Source organism: Nycticebus coucang, chromosome X (genome assembly GCF_027406575.1).
Source record: "Nycticebus coucang isolate mNycCou1 chromosome X, mNycCou1.pri, whole genome shotgun sequence".
In the NCBI taxonomy this organism is placed as follows: domain Eukaryota; kingdom Metazoa; phylum Chordata; class Mammalia; order Primates; family Lorisidae; genus Nycticebus; species Nycticebus coucang.
Window position 1 is genome coordinate 180,179,202 of NC_069804.1, and position 20,122 is coordinate 180,199,323.

Sequence of the window (20,122 nt, forward strand, 5' to 3'; positions counted from 1 at the left end):
GTCTGAGCAATATGATATCTGATAATACCATAATAACAGGGGATTTGAACACTCCTCTTACAGAGCTGGACAGATCCTCTAAACAGAAATTAAACAAAGATATAAGAGATTTAAATGAGACCCTAGAACAACTGTGCTTCATAGACGCATATAGAACACTCCATCCCAAAGATAAAGAATATACATTCTTCTCATCACCCCATGGAACATTCTCCAAAATTGATCATATCCTGGGACACAAAACAAATATCAACAGAATCAAAAGAATTGAAATTTTACCTTGTATCTTCTCAGACCATAAGGCACTAAAGGTGGAACTCAAGTCTAACAAAAATGCTAGACCCCACCCAAAGACATGGAAATTTAACAATCTTCTGTTGAATAACAGATGGGTGTAGGAAGAAATAAAACAGGAAATCATTAACTTCCTTGAGCATAACAACAATGAAGACACAAGCTACACAAACCTGTGGGATACTGCAAAAGCAGTTTTGAGAGGAAAATTCATCGCTTTAGATGCCTACATTCGAGAAACAGAAAGAGAGCACATCAACGATCTCACAAGAGATCTTATGGAATTGGAAAAAAGAAGAACAATCTAAGCCTAAACTCAGTAGAAGAAAAGAAATCTCCAAATTCAAATCAGAGATCAATGAAATTGAAAACAAAAGAATCATTCAGAAAATTAATGAAACAAGGAGTTGGTTTTTTTTAAAAAATAAATAAAATAGATAAACCATTGGCCAGACTAACGAGGAATAGAAAATAAAATCTCTAGTAACCTCAATCAGAAATGATAAAGGGGAAATAACAACTGATCCCACAGAGATACAAGAGATCATCTCTGAATACTACCAGAAACTCTACGCCCAGAAATTTGACAATGTGAAGGAAATGGATCAATATTTGGAATCACACCCTCTCCCTAGACTCAGCCAAGAAGAAATAGAGCTCCTGAACAGACCAATTTCAAGCACTGAGATCAAAGAAACAACAAAAAATCTTCCAACAAAAAAATGCCCTGGACCAGATGGCTTCACTCCAGAATTCTATCAAACCTTCAAGGAAGAGCTTATTCCTGTACTGTAGAAATTATTCCAAAAAATAGAGGAAGAAGGAATCGTCCCCAACACATTCTATGAAGCAAACATCACCTTGATAACAAAACCAGGAAAATACCCAACCAAAAAGGAAAATTTCAGACCAATCTCCGTCATGGATATAGATGCAAAAATTCTCAACAAAATCCTAGCCAATAGATTACAGCTTATCATCAAAAAAGTCATTCATCATGATCAAGTAGGCTTCATCCCAGGGATGCAAGGCTGGTTTAACATACGCAAGTCCATAAACGTTATCCACCATATTAACAGAGGCAAAAATAAAGATCACATGATCCTCTCAATAGATGCAGAAAAACCATTTGATAAAATCCAGCATCCTTTTCTAATTAGGACACTTTAGAGTATAGACATAGGTGGCACATTTCTAAAACTGATTGAAGCTATCTATGACAAACCCACAGCCAATATTTTACTGAATGGAGTAAAACTGAAAGCTTTTCCTCTAAGAACTGGAACCAGACAAGGTTGTCTTCTGTCACCTTTACTATTCAACATAGTGCTGGAAGTTCTAGCCAATACAATTAGGCAAGACAAGGAAATAAAGGGAATCCAAATGGGAGCAGAGGAGGTCAAACTCTCCCTCTTTGCTGACGACATGATCTTATACTTAGAGAACCCCAAAGACTCAACCACAAGACTCCTAGAAGTCATCAAAAAATACAGTAATGTTTCAGGATATAAAATCAATGTCCACATGTCAGTAGCCTTTGTATACACCAATAACAGTCAAGATGAGAAGCTAATTAAGGACACAACTCCCTTCACCATAGTTTCAAAGAAAATGAAATAGCTAGGAATATACCTAACGAAGGAGGTGGAGGACCTCTATAAAGAAAACTATGAAATCCTCAGAAAGGAAATAGCAGAGGATATTAACAATTGGAAGAACATACCATGCTCATGGATGGGAAGAATCAACATTGTTAAAATGTCTATACTTCCCAAGGCAATCTACCTATTCAATGCCATTCCTATCAAAATACCAACATCGTACTTTCAAGATTTGGAGAAAATGATTCTGCGTTTTGTATGGAACCGGAAAAAACCCCGTATAGCGAAGGCAGTTCTCTGTAACAAAAATAAAGCTGGGGGCATCAGCATACCAGATTTTAGTCTGTACTACAAAGCCATAGTGCTCAAGACAGCATGGTACTGGCACAAAAACAGAGACATAGACACTTGGAATCGAATTGAAAACCAAGAAATGAAACTAACATCTTACAACCACCTAATCTTTGATAAACCAAACAAGAACATACTTGGGGGAAAGACTCCCTATTCAATAAATGGTGTTGGGAGAACTGGATGTCTACATGTAAAAGACTGAAACTGGACCCACACCTTTCCCCACTCACAAAAATTGATTCAAGATGGATAAAGGACTTAAATTTAAGGCATGTAACAATAAAAATCCTCAAAGAAAGCATAGGAAAAACACTGGAAGATATTGGCCTGGGGAAAGACTTCATGAAGAAGACTGCCATGGCAATTGCAACAACAACAAAAATAAACAAATGGGACTTCATTAAACTGAAAAGCTTCTGTACAGCTAAGGAGACAATAACCAAAGCAAAGAGACAACCTACACAATGGGAAAGGATATTTGCATATTTTCAATCAGACAAAAGCTTGATAACTAGGGTCTATAGAGAACTCAAATTAATCCACATGAAAAAAGCCAACAATCCCATATATCAATGGGCAAGAGACATGAATAGAACTTTCTCTAATGAGGACAGACGAATGGCTAACAAACACATGAAAAAATGTTCATCATCTCTATATATTAGAGAAATGCAAATCAAAACAACCCTGAGATATCATCTAACCCCAGTGAGGATGGCCCACATCACAAAATCTCAAAACTGCAGATGCTGGCGTGGATGTGGAGAGAAGGGAACACTTTTACACTGCTGGTGGGACTGCAAACTAGTACAACCTTTGTGGAAGGAAGTATGGAGAAACCTCAAAGCACTCAAGCTAGACCTCCCATTTGATCCTGCAATCCCATTACTGGGCATCTACCCAGAAAGAATAAAATCCTTTTATCATAAGGACACTTGTACTAGACTGTTTATTGCAGCTCAATTTACAATCGCCAAAATGTGGAAACAGCCTAAATGCCCACCAACCCAGGAATGGATTAACAAGCTGTGGTATATGTATACCATGCAATACTATTCAGCCATTAAAAAAAAATGGAGACTTTACATCCTTCGTATTAAATTGGATGGAAGTGGAAGACATTATTCTTAGTAAAGTATCACAAGAATGGAGAAACATGAATCCTATGTACTCAATTTTGATATGAGGACAATTAATGACAATTAAGGTTATGGGGGGGGAGAAGAAAGAGGGACGGAGTGAGGGGGTGGGGCCTTGGTGTGTGTCACACTTTATGGAGGCAAGACATGATTGCAAGAGGGACTGTACCTAACTATTGCAATCAGTGTAACCTGGCTTATTGTACCCTCAATGAATCCCCAACAATAATAAAAAATAAGAAACATTCAGTGGGGAAAAGATTCCCTATTTAACAAATGGTGCTGGGTGAACTGGTTGGCAATCTGTAGAAGACTGAAACTGGGCCCACACCTTTCACCATTAACTAAGATAGACTCTCACTGGATTAAAGATTTAAAATTAAGACATGAAACTATAAAAATACTAGAAGAGAGTGCAGGGAAAACCCTTGAAGTAATCAGTCTGGGCTAGTATTTTAGGAGGAGGACCCCCCAGGCAATTGAAGCAGCTTCAAAAATACACTACTGGGACCTGATCAAACTAAAAAGCTTCTGCACAGCCAAGAACATAGTAAGTAAAGCAAGCAAACAGCCCTCCGAATGAGAGAAGATATTTGCAGGTTATGTCTCTGACAACAGTGTAATAACCAGAATCCACAGAGAACTCAAAGTTAGAAGCATGAAAATAACAAGGGATCCCATCACAGGCTGGGCAAGGGACTTGAGGAGAAATTTGCCTGAAGAAGACAGGAGTATGGCCTACAGACATGAAAAAATGCTCATCATCTTTAATCATCAGAGAAATGCAAATCAAAACTACTTTGAGATATCATGTAACTCCAGAAAGATTAGCCCATATCGCAAAATCCCAAGACCAGAGATGTTGGCATGGATGTGGAGAACAGGAAATACTTCTACACTGCTGATGGGAATGCAAATTAATACATTCCTTTTGGAAAGATGTTTGGAGAACACTTAGAGATCTAAAAATAGATCTGCCATTGAATCCTATAATTCCTCTACTAGGCATATACCCAGAAGACTAAAAATCACGTCATAACAAAGATATTTGTACCAGAATGTTTATTGCAGCCCAATTCATAATTGCTAAGTCATGGAAAAAGCCCAAATGCCCATCAATCCACAAATGGATTAATAAATTATGGTATATGTACACCATGGAATATTATGCAGCCTTAAAGAAAGATGGAGACTTTACCTCTTTCATGTTTACATGCATGGAGCTGGAACGTACTCTTCTTAGTAAAGTATCTCAAGAATGGAAGAAAAAGTATCCAATGTACTCAGCCCTACTATGAAACTAATTTATGGCTTTCACATGAAAGGTATAACCCAGTTATAACCTAAGAATAGGGGGAAGGGGGATAGGGAGGGGAGGGAGGGGGGAGGTGGGTGGAGGGAGGGTGATTGGTGGGATTACACCTGCCGTGCATCTTACAAGGGTATATGAGAAACTTAGTAAATGTAGAATGTAAATGTCTTTACACAATAACTAAGAAAATGCCAGGAAGGCTATGTTAACCAGTGTGATGAAAATGTGTCAAACTGTTTATAAAACCATTGTATGGTGCCCCATGATCACATTAATGTACACAGCTAGGATTTAATAATAATAAAAAAAACTGGGTGGAACAAACACTCAGGGCCACTTGTTAAAGCCCCACAAGCCAGCAGTGTGCACCTGTGTCCCTCCTTTGAAAACTCTATTCTGCGTGTTCTGTCTCCTTATCTCCCACTGCTTTTAATTTTATTTTTCCCCAGTTGATCTCCACCAGTTCCACAGGTTTTAAAGGACCCTGACCCCCTGAGGCAGGACCCTGGCAGGTTGTTTGAAGAAAGAAGTAAAAATGAAAAAAAAAAAATACAACAACAACAACAAAAAAACCCAACATCAACAACCACAGTAACAAAAAGGAGAAGAAAAGGAAAAATATATATATAGAATACGTGTGTATGTACATATACACATACACAGCAATATATTGTCCTGGTCACCAGGTGACGCTGTGGTGTTAAGAGATAGAAAACATAAGCTGGTGTTGTGAATGAGTTTCGTAAACCAGTCTTGTTGCCAAGGAGATTGGGTCCTGTGTTCCTGACTTAGTTGCCCTCACCAGTGCCTGGTTGTTTCATCAGCATTAAGTCCCTGTAGGGTTGGGGTCTTAAATCTCTCCCCAGATTCCTTAGGAAGCACATTTCACAGAGCCCCCCTACAACAATCCTTAGGGGTGTGGGAGATGCTAAGCTCAGCACAAGAGTGGATGCAGGAGCTCAGCAGGCACGCCAGAACCAGCCTGTGTCCTAGGACCCTGTGCACTGTTTCTTCTGCACAGCCTTCCCAATGGTGGCCCAGTTAGCAGCCAAGCTGATGGTAGATCCACCCCACCCAGTATTCAAACCTGGCTGCTGGACACTGAGTCCACCCATTCATTTACGCCTTCCAAGGCAGCGCAATGAACAGTTTAACCAAAATTGACAAACTGCAGGATGGTCCCTTCTTGTCCCCAGTCCTCTGTGAGCTGGCTGCCCGTTTCCACGTACTTGCCTTCTATGCTGGTTTTCCTTGGTTCCAGATCTCCTTGCTGGCTCCTGTGGTCCACCCCTCAACTGCTTGACTATGCCACTGGAGTCTTCGGGTAGGTTCCCTCAGCCAGAGGTGGCTGTAGCTTTCTTTCCCCTGCCTTGCCACAAGTGGCTAGTAGGAGATATTCTAGTCCATCTTGCTTTGCCCCCTGAATTATAGATTTTTATTATTCAGTTTATCTTAAGTCTTGGTTTCCTATGTATACCTCTTTCAAAATATTTCTTGTAGTTCCCCTCAAGTTTAGAATGTAATGTTTGGGCTTGGCACTCCTAGCTCAGTGAGTAGGGCACCGGCCACATGCACTGAAGGTGGCGAGTTCGAACCCGGCCCAGGCCAGCTAAATGGCAATGACAACTGCAACAAAAAAGTAGCTGGGCGTCGTGGCAGGCACCTGTAGTCCCAACTACTTGGGAGGCTGAGGCAGGAGAATTGCTTAAGCCCAAGAGTTTGAGGTTGCTGTGAGCTGTGACGCCACAACACCTACCAAGGGCAACATAGGGAAACTGTCTCAAAAAAAAAAAAATGTAATGTTTGATCAAAATATATATTCAAATAATATTTTGTTTTTTGTGCTGTGTAAGAAACTTACAACAATATAAACCTAATTTCTACTTCTCATCTTTTGGGCAGAGGTCACAAGGTTTCTTCCAGTCCAACAGGAAGATCCTATAAGAGGCTCTTTGTGGGCGTTACTGGGCCGTTGTACCTCCACCTTTCTCAATACCTAGCTGGCATCTTCCCTGAGAAATGTGTGGTATTGCTCCCTCATTGACTGGTGGTCATTGCTGGATTATTATGGCTTCAAGTATTTGGTAAAAACAGCCCATGAAGGAGCTAATTTAAGAGCCTATTAGCTGACCACAATTTTTGGAACTAAGCAGCAAGTCCTTTCTTGAGGAGGGATCTTAAAATGATGCCTTGGGGTCTGTGGCTTAGCACTGTTGAGCATATATGTAAGGGTATTGCTTTCTCTATCTCAGAAGGCAACCCATCTATATACTTGAAAGTGGTAGAAATGATCTGTTTTGGAGCCAGGAATTCAAGTTTGTAAGATATTGCATCACATTCTTAGAAAGACTCCAACCAGGAGAACTGTCTTCTTTTTATTAGCAACAGATTTTAGTGACATATAATTCAGATAATATAAATTTTGACCTTTTAACGTGTATAGTACATTGATTTTAGTATATTAACATGGCTGTGCAACCAGAACTGCAATCAAATTCTGGAATATTTGTGTCACCCCAAAAAGAAACCCTGCACTCATTAGAAGTCATTCTCTACTACTCACTACCCACACCCCCGATAATGACTAATATATTTTCTTTCTTTGTTGGTTCACTTGTTATGGATACTTTAACATAACAAAATGTTTTAAAGGTTAATCATGATCCATGTTGGAGCAAGTATGAGTACTTCCTTCCTTTTTCTTAAAACAATTATTTCTTTTATATGGCTGGATAAGATTTCGTTGTATATACATTTAGCTTATCATCAATTGATGTACATTTGTTTTTTCCACACGTAGAATATTATTAATAATGCTACTGTGTATATTTGTGTACACGTTTTGTGTGAGCATAAGTTTCAATTTTCTTACATGTATACCTAGGAGTGAAAGTGCTGGGCCATGTGATGACTTTAGCTGTTTGCAGATCTTCTTAAGTGTTTTTCAAAGTGGCTGCACTATTTTACAATCCTGTCAGCTGTGTATGTGTGTGGGTTCCAATTTCTTCATATCCTTCCAATAGTTGAAACTTTTAAAATTATACTTTATACTTGTTTTATAGGTGTTATATCAGTAAAAGTTCAACCAGAGAAAGAGCCAGAAAACACACACACACTTCTTGCAAGGAATTTGCTTACATGTCATATAATTGTGGGTACAGGCTAGGAATGTTTGAAATCTGTAAGGCAGGTCATCAGGAACAGCAGCTGAAAATTCTCAAGTTGAAGCTGCAGTCAACAGGTGGAATTTGTTCTTCAAGGAAAGCTCAATTCTTCTCTTAAATCCTTTAACCTTATTGAATTGGGTGCACATAGATTAGGATGATATCTGTTACTTAAAATCAACTTTATGGCCTTTAATTACATCTATAAACTAGTGATGATCCACATACAGTGGTTCAACTTAACGACTTTTTGACTTATGGTGGTGTGAAAGTGATACATTAGGAAGTGCACTTGGAATACCCATACAACCATTCTGTTTTTTACTTTCAATGTGTCGTATAGTATTCAATACATTATCTGCAATAGCTATCATTTTATTATCAAACAGGCTTTGCATTACATGATTTTGCCAAAGTGTAGGCTAATGTACATGTTCTAAGCATGTTTAAGGTAGTCTAGGGTAGGATATGCTATGATGTTTGTTAAGATAGGTGTATTAAATGCATTTATAATTTATGTTTTCAACTTACTATGAGTTTGCCAGGATGAAACCCTAGCATAAATCAAGGATAATCTGTACCTTTGTAACAACATTGGGTTATGATTTGATTAAGTAATTTAGGACTATATCCTCATGAATATGGTACATAAAACTAACCATCACAGTCTAAGACTTGTCAATTTGGCACCAATATACATTTCCTTAAATTATATTTATTTATTTAATTTTAATGTTAATTTTTCGTGAGATAGAGTCTCACTGTTTCACCCTTGGTAGAGTGCTGTGGCATCGCAGCTCACAACAACCTCAAACTCTTGGGCTTAAACAATTCTCTTGCCTCAACCTCCCAAGTAGCTGGGATTACAGGCACCTATCACAACGCCCAGCTATTTTGTTGTTGTTGTTGTTGTTGTCATTGTTGTTTAGCAGGCCTGGGTTGGGTTCGAACCCAGCAGCCCCAATGTATGTGGCCAGCACCCTAACCACTGAGCTACGGGCACTGGGCCAACCTAAATTACATTTAATCTCCAAATAAAGAAAATAATGAACTCATACTCTCACCTAACACCACAGTATAACTACCTTTATTACAACCGTAAAGACGGTAACCCTTATCTCAAAAGAGTGAGGTTGATTACAAGGTTTATTACATTAGACCAATTTCATCCTGGAACAGGCCGTGTCCTAGGAAGGGACATCCTGGAGTTGTACTGTTACTGAAATTGACTTTCCTATCTGTAATGCTTTGTCAAGCACCATTATTTGATGTGTTTAAGAGTGTTGTATTCCCTTGTTCTAAGAATGTAAATGTTGTCTGTGGCATGGTAGAGTCAGGGTGGCCACAGAAGATACTGAGAATGAGGCTTGGAAGGAAGCAGCTTATTATGTCCACAAGTCATAGAGAGGGGTCACCCAGCACCACTCAGGGTCATAGAAGAAGGCACCAGTGTTTGTCAGGGGAGAGAAAGAAGCAAGAGGAAAGCATTGGAGTACATTTTTTATTTCAGTTTTCTCAGGAAGGGCAAGAAAGTGCAGAAGAAACATTTTAGGATTGGCTAGTCTGAATAATTCTACTGGTCTTTGCATTATAGAGGTGGTCTTTGGTTTCTTGGTATCTAGCCCTGGGATAGTATAGGGCAGGGGAAGCATTGGCTTGGTGTGAGAGAGTCAGATAAGTTAGGCTGAGGGGTATAAACTTGGAATTAGTTCATATATGAAAGGTATGATAGTGGGTAAGTTGTTACACTCTTTAGAAATTAGGTGGTCTTGGGGGGGCAGTCTCTTACTGGGTCATCTGTAAGGCTTTCAAATACCAGAGGATAAAGAATACCAAAAAGAAAGAAAATGCAGTTAACATAGTTGTCTCTGTGATAAATGGGTGTCAAATGGAAAAATCCAGAATCCAGAAAACAAAACACTCCTGAGCCAGTGTAATACCTAAGATAAACTGGAACCCAAGGAACTCCTTTATACCAAAGGAAGTGTGCACCGAGTGAGTGACCAGGGGGCCCACTCAGAAGCCGTTGGTCTTATGGAGCAATTTGATGACTTCTTCAGAGTGAAAATGAGGTACATAATTGAAGATAATACCATGTGACCATGTATTGTCATCCAGGGCACAGTAAATCTCTCATCATTATTTGCCCCCAATAGGAAGAAGCCATGTTCTGTGAGCTAAAGGATAGGGTGACTCTGCTTACCATCATTCTCAGTAACCCACATGGGAATTTATGCTTTTCATTCTGTAAGTTTAGGTTCTATATCTACAGACCTGCTCTTTCCAATGTAGCCACCACTGGCCATATTTGGGTATTTAAAATTTTCAATTAAATAGTTAAAAGGAACTTAATTAAATTATTTAAATTAGATTAAGATAAAATATAATAGAAATTCTGTTCCTCGGTTTCCCTAGCCAGATTTCAAGGACTCAGTAGCCACACGTGGCCAGTGGCTACCTGATTGGACAGGCATCCTAGTTCACCCAATGGGGATGCTTCCACCAAAAGATACACATGTGTCCCACTGAACTCCAAGGCCTGGTTGACAACTGAATTGCAAGTCATGAGCACACTGGGCTTCTCATGCTATGGACCACCAGGCATGAGAAAGAGTTGCCATCCTGTCTGGGGGTTGTCCCTGGTCACTGGGAGGAGGCAGGGCTGCTCTTACCTGTGGGAGCACGGAGGGACATGCACGTAACCAGGTGATCCCCGTGAATGTGTCTCGGGAATCTGCTGCCACATTTCTATAGTAACTGGCCCTGTGTAGTTTCCATAGTCTGAGGAAGGCCTGGGGCCAGGGCCTCAGCACGCTCTGCGCTACTCCTGCAGGAGAGTTACAGGGAACAGCAGAGGGGCTGGCTGAGGCTGAGAGGATTCTGGGGTGGATGAGAGAGGAGGAGGCCACGAACACAAACTGCCTTCAAAGCCAGCAGCTACAGAGGGGAAGAAAAGTCCCACTCCCCTTCCCCTTATGAACATCTCCAGGAAAAGAGGCAAACTGAATCCTGAGAAGCTGTTCCCAGAAAGGATGCGCTTCTTATGTGGGGCAAGTGGATCTGAGCCCTGCAACGAGGGTCTCTAGTGGGTGGTGTGGGGGCTCCGACAGCCTTGTCTCATGACTCAAGTATCCTTCCCTTGGCTGCCAGAGGCGCTGCTGCATGGTGGCTCATGGGTCTCTCAAAAAAAAAAAAAAAACCTCAAGGGGTAAATGAAGGGGGAGACAAGGCCTGACCACCAGCCTGTATTTAGGACATCTATATACGATCTTCCCAAATACAGAGCTCCCAGTGGGATTGACTGAGACCTCTGAATCACCTGCAGTACAACTCTACTTCCCTCACTCTGCTACAAATGTTACTTTCTAGAACACATGTAGTGCCAAGTCAATCTGCAGGGGCAAACTAGCGGGATCCCCAAACATGGACCAGCTGGCATCCCACAGCCTCCTCTTCCAGAATGCCTTAGCCCAGGTATGTCTGGGGACCTCTAGGTGTGGGCATGTGCCTCCTTGTGCACCGAGGGTCTGTGGGGGCCTTCAGCTGTTGTTAGATGACACCATTTGTGCCAGGCAGCTCTTCGTTAGAGGGAAGTGTAGTCTGGAAAAGGGTGTTCAAGAACATCCAGGTGTCCACACACAAGGAAGCTTATACTTTTGGGGTGCCCCTCCTCTGTACCCTAATGTGCTCAGGATGGCGCTGGCCAGCTCTCTCCCAGAAGGGGGGAATGCTTGGTGCTCAGAAGGAAGGGGGGCTTCAGAATGCCACCCACAGGTCTGCCGACTGGGCTTTGGGTGAGGGCCAGCCAGTTGGCCACAGCGACTCTGCTCCTCAAGCCCCTCGAGGGGCTGCTCATAGGAATGTTGCCCGCCCTGTGTGCCTGGGGACACCATCACATAGGAGCATAGAAGCATGTGCTGGATGAGGGCCCGGTTCCTATCCTTCTGTCACTGGGAAGACTCATGTCTGACGCCCGGGTGAAGCCCAAATCTCACTGGTTGGCTTTGAGATGTGCATGACTCAGCCACCAGGCTGTTTTCCTGGGGCCCTTGCGAGGGCAGCTGCTTGGTTACCTTGGAGATCAGAGACACATTTTGCTGTGAGGACATTGACCTCTGCTCCTGCTCCTCACAGCAAGCAGTGTGTGCCCCGAGCCGCGTGTCCTTCCTCACCGGGAGGAGACCTGACACCACCCGTCTGTATGACTTCAACTCCTACTGGAGGGTGCACTCTGGAAACTTCTCCACCATCCCCCAGTACTTCAAGGAGAATGGCTACGTGACCATGTCGGTGGGAAAAGTCTTTCACCCGGGTACTGCTCCACGTCCCCCGTCTGGGTTCTCTTGCTTTGTGCCTGAACATGGGAATCCCCTCCTGGGCTTGGGGCTGTCTTGACAGAGGCATCTCCGGGCTGGGCAGACACTTCCCTATTCACTGCCGCCTTTCTAAACCTACTTCTCAGCTTGGCTTCATGTTCTCATCCATTGTGAAAAAGAGCAGGAGTTTGGGTTCCTTTCAGAAACTGCTGCTGGTGCTATTTGGTTCCTTGGCTCCTGGGTGGTAGGAAGGACGCTGGGGGCGGGGAGGATAGTAGGGTTGGGTGTGAGTCTGGCTCTGGGCCTTAACTCTCTGCCCCACAGGGTCCTTGTGGGTAAATCTGGGGTGGGGCAAGAAAATTGGAGGACCCGTCATGTGGTAGCACTGATGCGTTGCCCAGTGAGGGGGGCTGAGCTTTGGTGGTCAAAGCTGCTGCCTACTGTCTGAGATTGATATCAGGAGGCTAAGTGTCAGGAGGGTCGTGCACCCTGTCTCATGAGCCGGCGGGTGTGGTGGGGCCTGCAGGTCTGGGCACGGGCAAGTGCACTGTAGCAAGCGCCTCAGGTGCTTCTGTCTCCCTGTCCACGAGCTCTGTTCCCTAGGCTGTGCCGCCATGTCTTCCTTTGGTCTTCCAGGGCAGGAGCCAGAAACCTTCAGAGCTATCTGCCCAGGTCATCGGCCTCTTGTTCCTCCTGATGCCCCAAGGGATCCTGGGGGCTGGCTCAAGCACATGCTCTCCTCAGCAAGACTTTCAGGTCTCTGCTCCTAGCCACAGCGGCACAGACTGAGCCCAGCACAAGACTGATAGATGTGTACTTGCAGTCGGGAAGTCCACTCGCTCAACCTTTTAGATTCCTTCCAGACTGGGACATGATTCCCAAGCTGGTGCCCTAGGGGCCCATACCTGACCCACCCATTCACTAGTCCTCACAGGTCAAGGGTGCCTCGTTCTCCTGGACAGAGTGGAGATGTGCTGGCTGGGGACACTCCTCAGCCCTTGGGGCTGGTCACCTGTGGAAACTGCTCTCATGTCGGAAGAAAGTAAATGGAGCTGAAAAAGCATTCAAAGAAATAATCGCTGAAATTTTTCCAAATTTACAAAAGATATAAAGATTTATGAAGCCAAACAAATCCCAACCAGAATTAACCCTAAGTTGTCCAGATCAAAACACATAACTTAAAGTTGAGGATTAAAAGAAAGAAAAATCATGGAAACAGTGACTGAAATGACACCTTACCTATATGGACAAAACAATTCAAAAAATGGGGACAAGAAAAAAGTGGTACAACACTTTTCAAAGTTTGAAAGTAAAGAATTCTCTAGCCTGCAATTGTGGCGGGCGCCTGTAGTCCCAGCTACTTGGGAGGCTGAGGCAGAAGAATTGCTTGAGCCCAGGAGTTGGAGGTTGCTGTGAGCTGTGATGCCATAGCACTCTACCCAGGGCGACAGCTTGAGGCTCTGTCTCAAAAAAAAAAAAAAGAATTCTCAGCTCAGAATTCTGTATCCTGAAAAAAATATCCTTCAAGAATGACATTCCAGCCTTACAAAAAGATGGAGACTTTACCTCTTTCGTGTTTACATGGATGGAGCTGGAACATATTCTTCTTAGTAAGGTATATCAACAATGGAAGAAAAAGTATCCAATGTACTCAGCCCTACTATGAAACCAATTTATATTTACTCACCCTTTCTTATGAAAGATAGATCACAACTATAGCCCAGGATGAAGGAGAGAAATGTAGGGAGAAGGGAGGGAAGAGGGAGGTTTGATAGAGGGAGGGTGAACGGTGGGACCACACTTATGGAGCATATTGCAAGCGTACAAGTCAAATCTATCAAGTATAGAACATAAATGTGTTAACACAATAATCAAGTAAATGAAGTAAAAGCTATATTAATTAGTTTGATGTAAGCACTCCAAATTGTATAAAAAATCAACACATTGTACCCCACAAATGCATTAATGTATTCATGATTTATGTGTATATGACTTAATAAAAGGGAAAAAAAGAACGACATTCCATGGGCCATGACCACAGCTAAGTGGGTAGGGCATTAGCCACATACACCGAGGCTAGAGGGTTTGATCCCGGCCTGGACCAGCTAAAACAATGACAACTGCAACAACATAACAAGAACAAAAGAATGACATTCCAAGGTCAAAAAGTTTTGAAAGTCACATTCTATACCAACCAGTTCATTCTCCAGATATCAAAACTGAGATCCTTCAAGGAGCATAAGGGACCTTATCAAGACTGTATTATAGTCCCTGGAACGCTGTTGGGAATCTCTGAAATTTACAAAGTCCAGGCACCAAGAAAAATCTTAATCCAGTGTTGGTGGAATAACCTCCAACCTTTAAATGTAGAAGCAAAGATTGAGAACCCAAGTGCCAGCAAGAGAGAAGACAAGGTTCAAGGGTATGTCCTGGCAATAGCCTTATGAAGTGAGTGCATTTGTGCCATCTGGTTTACGAGAGAGGAGAGGGAGACACATAGAGATCAATAACTGCCAAAGTCACATAGGAAGAGTCACACAGGAAGAACTCGGGTCTGCTACATGCCCAGGCTCTGGACCTCTCCTTTATACAACCTTACAGCACCACCTACCCATCCCGTGCCTCTGTGTGCCTGCAGTGGTCCATTAGATACAAAACATGGCCTCCCACGTCAATGCCTGAGCCAACACATATAAAACCTTGGCAAGGAAAATGCCAACTGTGTTGATATGTTTTCATGGAAACAAACATTAGGAATCGGTGTTTGTTTTAAAAATCCATCATTATGTATCTGACATTCCATGTGATATACCTTGAGAAAGTTAGAAAGATGAAGGTAGGAAATGTTACAGGAAGGAAAGGAGGGAAGACATAGTTTACAATGTATCAACATATTAGTTTTAGCACCTCATTTTTACATCCACATCCCCCTCCCCAAGAAATTCATGGAACTTTCTGCCATGGAAGCTGCTTCCCGATCATGCCTCTGATTAAAAGTGAAGTTGGATGAGTCAGTCAGCAGATGAGATGGCACAGTGAGACATCAACAAACCCGTGACTATGTTTAAACACTAGCTAGTGTGATTTCACACACAAAGTGGGCCTCTTTCCTAAAGCTTTCCTCAGGCATCATTTGCAAACATTCTAGGTGGGTACTACACATTCCAAAGTCACCCTCCCTCATCCTAGTTCTCCTTCAAAGGAAGCATGTCTAGAGGCAGTGGCTGAAGGGCCCGAAATAAGAAACCCCACTCCCCTGGTCCCAAATGCTGCTGCAGCGGAGGCCTTCTGGGAGTGCCTCGCACACAAGCGTAATGCACTTTCTTTCTCTGGGTCGCCAGGAGCAGCCACTCTGCTTAGGCCTGGCATTTTAGGGTGTCCCCTGCTACAAATCACCTTTCTGGTAGGAGTGTGAAGGATCTTTCCTCAGAACCTAAAGACCTAATGACTTCTCAACATTCTTCTAAAGTCAGTAACAAGAATTGGAAACCTCCCCACAAGCCAAGAGAATGAGGCAGCCTTGAGGTTACTCAAAGGAAAAGACCTACATTGTCGGTGCTGATATGTCACGCTGACACCACGAGCAAGAAACAGCCAGTACATGGATTGAAAGTACAAGCTTGCAAGAGGTGAGGCTCCCCATAGGTGCAGAAGAGCCTCCAGTAACCTCTGCCGTGGCCTTTAACTGAAACAATACACAACAGGTGTGGGGATCCCCACACATAAGGACTCCTTGCTTAATGATCGCTAAGTGCTCTTTCCCCATAGGCTCGACTCCCACACGATGCACCACAAATGTTCCAAGTCTAACACCTGCTTACTAATGAGTGTCCAATCTTATCTCGTTGGAGCACTAAGTTGCTTGAGGCTTGTCTCCAGGCTGCAAAACCATCTCCATGCTGGCCGGAGATTGTCCCGTTCCCAGAGCCTCTCTCAAGAACCCGTGACCATTCCTATAAGCATGGTGCTCAGTCTCCAACACTGTATGTTCAGAACATCAAGGACAGGAGCACACTGCTGGGACCAAGCATTCGTCTGTGGAAGGCTGCTGCTGAGCCACACAGAATTGCATCATGTTGTCCACACACACTCCTGGTCTATCAGAAGCATGAAAAGGTTTGTTGGATGACTGATCAAATGAGGGAATAATGAATTCTTCTTGGGAAGAGAAACAACAGGCCACCTTTAAAAATGCTCACGGTGAAACCCACGTGAGGATACTGACCCACTGCAGCCAGAGTGCAGCCCAGATACCTTTGGGAGGCCTTCATGAGTTGGGCCCAATCTAGTTTCCTGCCTCATTCCCCCATGAACTTACTCAAAAACTCGGTCTGCTCCAGCCTAGTACCTTCCTTCAGTTCTCTGACTCAGGCTGCCCTGACCCCATTTCCCACCTTAGAAAATGCGTTTGATTTGAAGACCCAGCTCCACACCCCCTCCTCTGTGAAGCCTTCCCCAGCTCCTTGCCCACAGTCTGTAGTTCCTTCCTCTTCACATTTATCTAACTTACTCTGCCTAGCTTGAGGCTCCATGGAGAATGAGGGAAAGGAAGGAACAGAGAAGCAAACCAGGGCATCACTGAGGGAAGGATGAGACCCTTAACTGCAAAAGATTTGACTGGAACTTGGATTGGGTTTTTTTTTAGCTACTTAGGTCTGAAGGGCAGCAGAACATACAGAGTGGAGATTTTTCTCAATTGCAAGGAAGGCCTTAAAAGGATTATCCCTCCGGGCTCGACACCTGTAGCCAGCCACATACACCAGAGCTGACTGGGAACTACTACCAAAAAATAGCCGGGCATTGTGGCAGGTGCCTGGAGTCCCAACTACTTTGGAGGCTGAGGCAAGAGAATCGCTTAAGCACAGGAGTTGGAGGTTGCTGTGAGCTGGCTGTGATGCCATGGCACCCTACCCAGGGTGGACAGCTTGAGGCTCTGTCTCAAAAAAAAAAAAAATCATTCCTGCTGGGACAGAGCTGGGGTCGCCTGGGGGTGGAGAATTAGCCCTGTGGTGCAAGACTCAGCCTAGAGCTCCCTGGACTCCAGAAAAGTGTTCCTGCCCTTCTAGCAGCTTCCACGCCCTCTGGAGTGCTCTGTGGGGTGCCCTTGGGGGTCGGGCTGAGTAGCTGAAGGTCCTGGCGTTGCCACTTTCACTCATGCCTTAGCATGAAGCGCCAAAGCTCCCTCCTCCACCTGTGCACTGTTCCACAAGCACCACGCCCCTCTTTCCGCAGCCCCTCTTCCCACTTATGGCCCCCACCTTCCACATTTCCGCTCTCCTCCTCCCACGTTTCTACCTCCTTCCCCATCAGCTCAGCCTGGTTCTTACTGTAGCTCTGACTCATTTCCTCCCAAAGCTAGCTCCTGCTCCAAATCCGCCTCTAGCGTCCTTCCTCCTCCCAGTTCCGCCCTCATCCTCCTACACCTCCGCACCCTGCAGCTCTGCCCACCGCTCCTCAAGCCACCAAAGTCTACAGGAGCTCCTACCCCAGCTCCTTCCCACAGCCCAGCTTTGCTCCTCCCGCATCACCACCCCCACCTCAAGGAGCTCCATCCAGTACTTCCCACCCCTCTGCCCTAGAAGCAGCCCAGCCCCTCCTTTCCCACTTCTTTCCCACTGTGGGGCACTAGCTCCTCCTCCATACCTCCCCTAAGCCAGCCCTTCTCCACGGAGGCTCCCCATCCCCAGACTCACCCCGGCCCCGCCCTGCTCCTCCCCTTTCTCCTCCCACACCTGCCCCAACCCCTCCCCCATGGTGTTTTGGCCCCGCCTCACCCCTCCCCTAGCGCTCCGCGGCTCCCTCTCAACACCAATGGTTATGCATTGGTCCCTCCCTGACCACGCCCTGCTCCTGCCGTGGTCCCGCCCCCAAACCCTCCCCCAGCACTTTCAGCCCACTCCGTCTGTCACAGAATGGCAGCCACTGCCCCTTCTTCCTCTTCCTCTCTCCAGTCTCTTTTCCTCCTTCTGGTCCCCACTCTGGGCAGCGCAGCGTCTTTGGCCAGTGCGCGTGAGGGCCCCTTGAGTGAAACAGCGTCTCCTAGTGGCCAGTTCGTGTATACGTGTGTGTTTACCTAAGTGCGTGTCTGCAGGTGCCTGGATGTCACAGCTATCTAATTGCATGGCTGCGTGCGTACGTGCGTGCGCGGGGGTACGGACGTGCGTGTGTACGTACCTGCATGCGTTACGCATAAAAGGGGCGCCGGGGGCTGTACGAACGCGACACAGTTAACGCCTTGGAACACCTGTGACTGGTACCTGTTTGCTCCAGGTGGCCATGGCAGCTTCAAACGCGAGAAGGTCTACCCATGGCATCTCCTCGTCTGAATATGGGGGCCTGTCATCCTTGCGCCGGTGACCTCGCTGAGCCAGGGAGAGGTGGAGGGATTTACTGCCCCGTGGCCAAAGATTGCAGTTGCCACGAGGGGTTTACTGCCCTATGGCCAAAGACTGCAGTTGGCTGCGAGGGACTTTACTGGCCCATAGCCAAAGGCTGCAGTTGGCCCCGGACTCCCGCGAGACCAAGGGAGTTAGGACCTGCCATACAGGCGTCTGTGGGCTCGGCCTGTTGCAGACAGTACCTCTGGGCTGTGAGACTGGAGGCACCCTTCCTGTCCCTTTCTCCCACTAGCGTCGAGCCCCTGTCCCTTCTAAGCATGTGGCTGGCTGTCGGAAAGCAAGTGTTCTTCATATGCAGAGGCCTCATCTTGGCCCAGTCCTCCCTGACTCTGGCTTGTACCTTAAGCTGGGAACTCGCCAAGACCTGAGGCTGGGTGGTGCACAGCTCTGTGGCCCGGACACAGCGCCCAGCGTGGCGTGCTCAAAAGTGGATCGAGAGGAATGGGATTTAGGCCCCTCAAACCCTCCAAAGCCTGTTGAGTAGAAGACCTTCCTAGTACCCTGAGCCACTGTCGCTGACTTGTGTTTAATGACCTTTCTCCATGTGGCCCTTGTCATTGTGCAGGTAAAGACACTGAGGCAAGAGGAAGACCGTTTTCTCCTCAGACCACAAAGCAGGTACTTGAACCCTTTCTTGCTGCTACAGTTACTTCAGTTCTCACCAGGGATTCCACCCTCATGGTTCGCGTTTGATTGCGGTGATTATATAGTATTGATGAGAAAGGACTGGCTAAGTAACTAGTGGTGGAAACTAGGCAAACCTTCCTTCTAGTCACATACCCCAGTAGAAGAAAGAGGAATGGCCAGGCCCCATGGGGGACAGTCATTGTCCCTCATAAGTAATCCAAATCCAAGGAAAAGGGCAACTTTGTCACCCCTCAGCAGGATGGGTGGTGTAGAGTGTGCACAGGTGGATCTTTGTGGAAGGCCACTTACTGGCAGTCCCAGCACCTCAGACATGCTTGACATGTGACCCAGGAATCCTCTTCGGCAAGGCTTCAGACAGTGAGGGTTAGGGGTGATATCGTTTCTAGTAGCAGAAAATTGGAAGCAGCTTGTCACTCTCCACCAGTAGAGGGATGTTTAGGTAAATTATGGGGTAACCAGCAGTGGGATGCCAGCAGGCAGTAAAAACTAAGGTAGGTAAAGATGTACAGACAGGGAGAATGTGCTTGGTGTGCTATTGAGTGGAAAATCTGGGCCTCACCCCATAGAGACGTGTGGGGAACATCTTACATGTATGTGTGTGTTTGCCTAGGTGGCCATAATAAAAGACAGACAGGGTGGCTTACACAACAGATACCGGTTGTCTCCCCAGTTCTGAAGGCTGGAAGTCTAAAATCAAGCAGGGTTGGCTGGTTTGTTCTGTGTGCCATGAGTGAGAATCCATTCTGTCCCTCTCTCCTAGCTGTCATGGGTGGCTGGCAATCGTTGGCATTACTTGGCTTGTAGATGCATCACCCTGACCTCTGCCTCCATCTTCTCGTGGTTCTCTCCATGTGTGCATCGCTGTCTCTAAATACCCTCTTTTTACAAGGACACCA

The 20,122-nt window shown here is 45.1% G+C and overlaps 1 pseudogene; it reads left to right on the top strand.

The window, feature by feature from the left end:
• Positions 1–5,841: 5,841 nt before the first annotated feature.
• Positions 5,842–12,313, top strand: LOC128577101 (iduronate 2-sulfatase-like; annotated as a pseudogene).
• Positions 12,314–20,122: the final 7,809 nt, after the last annotated feature.